Source organism: Vicugna pacos, chromosome 7 (assembly GCF_048564905.1).
Source record: "Vicugna pacos chromosome 7, VicPac4, whole genome shotgun sequence".
In the NCBI taxonomy this organism is placed as follows: Eukaryota; Metazoa; Chordata; class Mammalia; order Artiodactyla; family Camelidae; genus Vicugna; species Vicugna pacos.
In genome coordinates, this window is record NC_132993.1 from 48,844,004 (window position 1) to 48,852,454 (window position 8,451).

The window sequence follows — 8,451 nt, forward strand, 5'->3', positions numbered from 1 at the left end:
ATGTAGTGTCTTCCTGCACGAATTCTGCCCACTGTTGCTTTCTTTCACAACCGAGAATGTCCACTTTGCCACTAGATAAAGATAAATTCCTTTACTGTAATAATTTCCAAAGCCTTAAAGTATTGATGGCACCCTGTAGCCAGAAGAGGAAGTGGAGAATATGATCTATTAATATGGATTTTGTGTAATGACTTGAGAGTAAATTCTGTATCAAAATGCACCATCTCTAAATTTCATTTTTAGCTACTTTCCACCCTCAAACTTTCCATACCACATTCTTTGGAATATATTTAATGTCAAAGATCTGCGAGTATACACCTACACAAAACTCTGCAGCCAGCAGGTGGTTGATTAAACTACAGCTTTAAAGTAATATTCAAAAACATAAAAAAGGAAAGTGTTCTCTTTTTGTTCTGCAGCAAGCTAAAGACAGATGGAAGTAAACGAGAATTTCCACAGATAACCTTGCAAAGCACCATGGTTAATTTCATTGGCCAGATTCCTTGGATTTGAAAACCTTGCAAGAGGGGTGTTGAAATTTTGCTGCAGTAATGTCTAACTGAGAAGGAAATAGGGCCTTAGGAGAAATGCTAGCCCTAGTTTTCATCAAAGGACAGGAAGCTATGTAAAGATGACATCAAATCCTCAGAAAGTAGCCCACTCCTTCTGAGACCTCCTTTACCTCTTCCCAACCAACCCAGTGCACACCTACAAGTGTACACCCACAGACACAAACACATGTCCTGAATTCAATTTATTAAGATGATCCTTTTTAAGTAAAATCTTTCATCCAAAAGGGCTCTGTAGTTGCCTTCCTGGTAATGACTGATAGATACCTAGATAGATACTTGCAACCTCAGGTGGCTGAAGTTAAATATTGGTATGATTTTATGATTTTATCTAAGCCTGTATTTTAAAGTTTAGGTTTAAACAAATGTATATATATAAATGTGTGTGCTAACATATATATACATGTATGTGTTTGTATAAATGTGTTTGTATTTTGAGAGAGAGCAAATTCTAACACACTTTCTTCAGTAATATTCAGAACATCTAAACTACAGCCAGGAGATAAAATCCAAGCATAAAGATCAGGGTGTTTCAACATTATTATATCTGGTTACCGCAAAAGTCAGACACAAATAACTGCATATCTAGAGGGTGAAAATATGAGTACTTAAATTTATTGTTCTTTTTCTTACCCTCATAAGCACCTAATGTGATTTATAAATAATCTATTTATTAAAACTGTGAAAACTGTATTTATATATTACGGATAAGAAAAAAGTTTGCCTCTAGACTGAAAAAGTTGAGTAAACACTGCCTCTTCATGGGAACAGGTAGGTTGTGTTCTTTGAGAAAGTTTGAATTAAGCAATTCAAGTAGCAAGATAATTGAGGCATAGTCATGTTTAGGATGAAATTATCACATAGATAAACAATTTTGTATGCCTTCTCTTATTTACAAATGAAAAGTGTGCACAAGTGTATTTGTTGTTAATTTAAAATGGCTGGGCTGTTGATTTCAGTGACAAGGATTGCAAAGGATTTGTCTGTGCCTCAGAAAAGAGAACATAAGTATGTGTTAATAGAAATAAGAATAATACACATTTTGTAGAAAATTGTTTTCCTTCATGAAGATTGTTCTCTACTCCTTGGAAATAATCCTATTTTGACTTAGTTTGAATTTGTTTCATTATTTAGGTTCTAACACAAAATTTACCAGAATGTTATCCCTTTCAGTGTAATGCAGAGGGGAACATAAATTGAAATTCTTCTTTTGGTATGAGAAATGCATGGAAATTAAGTAATGGCATTTCTACTCGTCTGAGTCTGTGTAAGTCATGTACTATTTTATGTTACTTACTTTACAAACTTTACTGTGTTTGAATGTTAAATCATATAAAATAAATAATCAACTATATTATTGATTATCACTGTATTTATATCAATTATACCTGAGTTAAAAACCATCAGTTAAGAGCCTCACTTCTGTATTTCAAACCTCTTTGGAGGCACTGGTTCTCAAACTTCAGCAGGTAATACTAATCACTTGGAGAGCCTGGTAAAAGGTATTGCTGGGCTCCATCCCCAGAGTTTTGATTTAGGAACCCTGGGTGGGGCCTGAGAATTTTCATTTCTAACCACTTTAGAAATAGTTTTTGCTGGTCCAGGGACCTGACTGAGGACCAGCAATAAAATATAACTTTATTAAATTAGTCAAGTCTTAACTTACAGACAGATACATTTGAGTCATTGCATTTCTGTGTATTTTCAGTAACAGCTATAGCTTGCAAAATGTAAAAATCTATTTTATTCAATGAAATGTAATATAATGAGCTCTATTATTTCTTTTTCTTCGTTGCAAACAAGGTTTACGTCTATTAGTTAAACAATCTAGTAAGCCGGTAGGAAGGGCCTTCAGAGTCAAAACTTAATCCTAAGTCCTTTGGTCCTTTTTTTTAGAGGATCGTAGGTAAAAACAGCTGTCAATAAACAGTTGCCTTGATTTTTGCCATTCTTACAGTACTTTGGGCTAAAGCAAAACTTTACAATTTAAAGTTCATGTTTGCCATCTGCTGACATATTTGTGAATTACAAGTAGTCTGCATGGTTGGTATAGAGTTCAGATTTTTGGTTTCTGTTTCATTTCCAAAACCCATTAGGTAAATTTTATACATGGATTTTCCCGAAAAGTGCTGTATTTCACAATTTACTGAACTACTAAAATAGAACTGTTTCCCAACGTGAGTACGTTTATTTCAAATAACTAGTTTGTACTGAAGCTATTTTAATTTTTCCTACTGACAGAAGAAATTGCAAATTTATATCACTATATATCTAGAGTGAATTTTATCAATAAAACATTTTCAGAGGCTACTGTATTGAGATCTTTAATTGTTTTAAGCTGAATCACATGTTTATGTAAATAGACTGCTTTAAAATGCCAGTACGTTGAAAAGGAGCTGAAATTAATCATGCTAATAACCCAAAACACAACAGCAACAACAAAACCATTCCCAGGATAGGGCCAAGGCTTTTCCCAGTTTTCAGTCATACTCTTTTCCAAAGTTTCCTCTTATGTACAGGGCTTTACCTTGCTTTTCATTCAAAAAGATCATAAACTCCTGCTCCCATGCTCAGCTTTATAGCCTTGATCAGACTGAATTAAACATATTAAACTGAAATGGGTTCAAAAAAAGATCTATTCTTCAGCACTTAATATAGATGAGTCACTGTGCCTAGTATCGCACTGTCATTATCATCTTTAATCCTCACGGCTCTCCGTATCACCATACCTTTACCCTACAAATTAGGAAGTTGCAGTTTTTTGTTTGTTATCTTTTGCTTTCAATAGGAAGTTGAAGTTTAAAGGGGCCAGGCAAGTTGTCCAAGGTGACAGAGTAAAGATGATACCCAGACAGCCTGACTGTAGCATCTGGTTCCTACAAGCCATGTCACGTCGCCTGAATTACTTTCTGCGAGACTGCCAATACTTACAGTTTGGCCAAAACCAGTGTCCCTTTGACATCTTCCCAAGCCTGTTAAAACAGTAGTATTTACCAGTTTGGTTGGATTCCAACTTTAATATTTTTTTAGGCAGTAAAATAAGCCACCCATTTCCCTGACTCCTACAGTTTCTTCCTTTATCAGCATTAGTCATGTATTCAGGAAAAGTGAATATTTTTAGTAATTCAAAGCATGAGCTGTGAAATAAGTCATGACTGGGTTACCGCCCTCAATTGATTAACAGCTGTTTCTCCTCAGGAAAGTCAGTCCTTTGCTCAAGAAATATGTTGTAGGCAGTCAGCTTGTAGCTGTTAACAATACAGATAAAATTGGCCCAACGTGGGGCCAACATTTTTTGATCTTCTTTAGAATCTGGTTTCCTCATCTGTAAATATATATAAAAATTACAGGAAGTGAAATATCAGGCCACCCAGGATGGCTGTTCTCCTGCTCACTGTACATCCCCTGCTGGACCAGTGCCTGCTTCACCTACACCTACTCACACAACTAACCTCCCTACATAGTTGCCCCCGCCCCAGCTAATGACTGTTCTAGCTTTAGATCAGAACATCTCCACTACGAGAGCTTATGAAAGGGGCTGTGAGGGGCGTGCCTCTCTGCTGGTTTCCCTGGTAACCAATGAGCCAACCTGATGTCAACTCCCCCTATAATTGCTAACTTCTCATCACCCCCCAGGAGCGAGGACTGCCGCCTTGTCCTGCCAGCCAGACAGCCGTTTGCTGCACACAGTGGGGTACTGCTCCAGGACCTTGCTTCTGATATGTAAGATACCCTCATTTATTAAACCACGGATGTCTCTGTGGCTGACTCCAGGTTCTTTCTTCAGTCTTGAAGCTGGGGAAGTACAGGCCTTATAGGCCTGTGAGGTACAGCCCAACAGTGCATGAAGATTTTGTGCTGATGGTTTGTATAAAACACTTAGCACAGTGCCTGCCAGGTTTGTAATAAACCTTAGCTGAAGATAATGATCGTGGTGGTGGTTGTGATGTTGATAAAATCATCACTCATCCTACCAGTTTGGTAAAATCAACCCAGAAAGGTGATGAAACCCTTCCTATCAGTCCTATTATAACTTTTTGTCCAGGATGGGCATTTTTAGGAATTTCCAGTGTCCATCTGGTAGATGATAAAAGTAACCCCTCATCCTGTCTTAGGCGAGGACAAAATACTTGAGATGCATGCACTGGATTGACATTGTGTGAGTTCCAGAGCCTAGGCAAGAGATCCTGTATGTTTCTCTCTCTCACTCTCTATCTGAAACGTGCACAGCTGCCAGGAAAGCAGGCCAACTCTAACCTGCTGGAGTAAGAGACGTCTAGAGCCACATCTGCCCACAGATGCACGAGGGAGGCCAGCCCAAATTTGTATTCATGGAGTTTTGAGTTAAATTTGTGATTGTTATTTAATACCACTAAATTTGGGAATGGTTTGTTATGCAGCAAAAACCAATTGATGAAATGGCATTTTTGCCTGAAATGCCCTTTATATGAAATTTTTGTGTAAACCTGCACTCAGTTCACACTTCCTGACTAATTCAGTTTCTTCATGAAAGTCAGCTCTAAGAATTTCAGCTTTAAAAAAAAAGGAAAGAAGCTTGTGGCTTTAGCACCCAGGCTCTTCACCTTGCACTACATTAAACTGTCTAAAAATAGAGAATTTCTTGTAATAACCAAAATCTTCAACAACAGGAATCCTTTTGCTGATTTTTTTTTTTAGTATGAAGCAATGTATGTCCATAGCAATAATATATGAAAAATTTGCTTGAGGGAAAACAAAGCCATAAACCAACCCACCCTCAAGAGATAACTAATATTAACACATGGTATTTTTATATCCGTAGTCTTTTCTAATCATATAAGTGTGCATATTTCCTGTAAAAATCAAAGCATGTGGCACAAATTACTTTGTAATTTATTTAGGCAAAACCACCAAATTATCGCACATTTACATTGCTCCAGGGATTCTCTGATTGCAAGAAATAGAAACACACATAACATGCTGTGTGTGTGTGTGTCCGTGTGCGCGCGTGTTGGAGAGAGGAATCAGAGGTAAAAAAAAATATATATATATATAGCAAGTTGCAGGAACATTTATTCCTTTGGGGTCAGTGGACTTGAGGTCAAAGTCATTTCTAACCTTCTCTTCTTGTAGAAAGGGGATTTTTTTACCACAGACTTGCCATTGGCTTGACAGGGCTTTTCGTGAGACTGGGACCATCGATGCCTGACTTTCTGTTGCAGTTTGATCAAATTTTAGAGAAAAAGAAGATGGTGCAGACTGACTATAGGTTCTTGATAAAATAAACTTTGTACGTGTGTAGGATGGGAGATGGGTGGGAGGAATCTCATTGTACTTTGTTTTCTTCTTCCCTGAGCTGATAGGTGAAACAGGCTAATTTGGTAAAGTCACCTCATGGTGGTGAACATTTACATGGAGGCTGAATCACTGTTTCACTATTTCAAATCATGCAGAGTGTGGATAGTGGCTAACCATCAAACCAGGATTTAAAAGACTAAAGAGTAGAAAACAAATTTCAAAATCAAACAAGCAAATCTTTAAATGACCTCTGTACATACAAAGGGTTACAAAACTACTCCATATTTTAACTTTGTCAAAAATCATTACTGGGGTAATTAATTTCAGGTGAGTTGTGTTTTGACTGAATTGTCCTGATATCCAGCGTGGTTTTTTTTTAAACTAAATTACTTTTGGAGAAATTGTTTTTATTCAAATCAGCTGCAGACAATCTAGATGCATCTTGACTTCAAGGAGAGGTTTTTTATTTAATTGGTCTGGAGTGCCTTCTAGGCATCAGGTGCTAAAGCTCCTCAGGGGATTTTAATGTTTGGCCAAGGATAAGAACACTGAACAAAGGGGTCCAGCACAGGGCTGCTGGAGGACTTTGCAGCAACATCGAGGTAAAGGCTGTTATATTTCCCTTTTATGGACTTCACGTGTTTATCATTGGGCTTTGAAAGCTGTTTCATACCATTCTCATCTCAGGCTAAATTAGAATTCAATTAAAGAATACTAAAGAAAATGCTTTTTACTTATTTGAAACGTCTATCATCTCTATAGTAGGCAGGAGAAGTATTATTTTTACAAGTGGAAACAGGTATAGAGAGGTTAGAGGCTTTTGTAGTACCTAGGAAAGGTGGGAGTGTATAGGTACTCACACTACTAATTGATAGACATTTCTCTTGGCACTTATGCAGTCTAATATGTGTTATATATTTAGAACCTAGTTTTTCACTTAGCCTGTGAGTGATAAACCTGTTATTTCATTCATTCATTTCAGATGCATGGTGTCCATGAAAAAATTAATCAATAGTCGATCCAAGAAAGAAATGGAAAATCTTACTTGATCCAATCTGATAATTATAACCTGGGACAGTCTTTTAGAAAGCTCCGAGGACTGTTCTGCCTGTTAGACAGCAAAGCAGAATTATATACATTTTTGAGACAAAGGGTTATACATCAGATGATGGATTGACAGTTTACACAATCCAGATATGCATCTACAAAGTGAGTAGTGGGTCATCATGACCCCTTAGAGGATTAAGAAGGTTATCTCCTGCGGAGGTCTGGTTACTGCAGATGCACAATACACACTAAAGGGGAGGGAGGAGGCCCAAACTAGCAGAGAAAATTCTTATGTTTAAAATTTTCTTGTCCTGCTATAAAATACAAATTTTATTTTATCATTTGTTCCAGTCATATAGGGGTTGCAGTGGTGAACAAGACTGATAACATAGTCCCAGCCTTAGTGAGCTAAGGGTCTAGGTCAGGAACAGGGGAACAAACAGGCAATTAACATAAAATTAACATAAAACAAGAGCTTGATGGTGGTAATTTACAAAGGGGGGAACTACTTAATCACTTCGTGGGAAAGAGAATAGGGTGGTGGTAAACTTTGCAGAGAAAGAGAATGCAAAATCTAAGTTAAAATTTGACACCTGATAAGAAGTTTCTTATTTGAGAAAAGCTACCCTATTCCTAGGTAGAAGCAACAGTGTGAGACTGGAGAGAGAAGGAGAGAGCGGGAAAGAGAGAGGGAGGCGGAGGGGAAAGAGTGGGCTGAAAGTGGCTCACTGAGCATAGGTGGGGCTCACAGATAGTAAAGTGGGGCCTGGTGAATGAAAACGCTGGGCGCAAATCATAAAGTGGCCTGGTAATTTAAGAGCCGTATTAAGGAGTTATCCTGAGGAAAACGGGTCGCCTGTATGGAGGTTTAAACCGGCAAGTTATGGTCGTTATCTGTCTTTCGGGGATCTGGAGGCGCCAGGGTCCTTCTGACCATAAAGCTAAACTTCCACAGGCAGTTCTATAGTTTTGGAATCGAACACGGAAAGAAGTGTCCGAATAGACTGACGTTTCGGCTTGGGTCCCCACAGGCTTTGGAGCTAATTTGATGTTTAGGGGTACACGAGCGGCACCTGGGATGACAGCTGGACTAAGTCATTTGGAAAGCGGCGGTATGAGTTCCTGAATTAGTGATTACAGAATAAGGAGAGAAGCTGGACTGGAGAGAGATGATGGGTTTGTTTTCAGAGGAGGTGCATTTGAGATATCTGGGCTACATTTTAAGATTGGGAATGTATTCCTGCAGAAAATATATTCCGTAAACATTTAAAGATTTATTATTGTACCGTCCAAGCTTGTAAAACCTACCAAACGCACCTTACTACTGGATATGATCAAAGTGTGAACCCCTATTAAATCCACTGAGGACATTAGCGAAAATATAGGTCTGTGCGCCCTTAAGAGACGAGGGGGACATTTGGCCTTCGAGCATGCTCAGTGCTTACCCACGGGCTCCTAGCTCCTGAATCATCTAAGTGTGAAAAAGCGGTTTCCCCCTGCTGGTCAGAACTGCGTACTGCAGCGCAAGGAGAGGCAATTTCCTAGGGGCGTGGTAGCT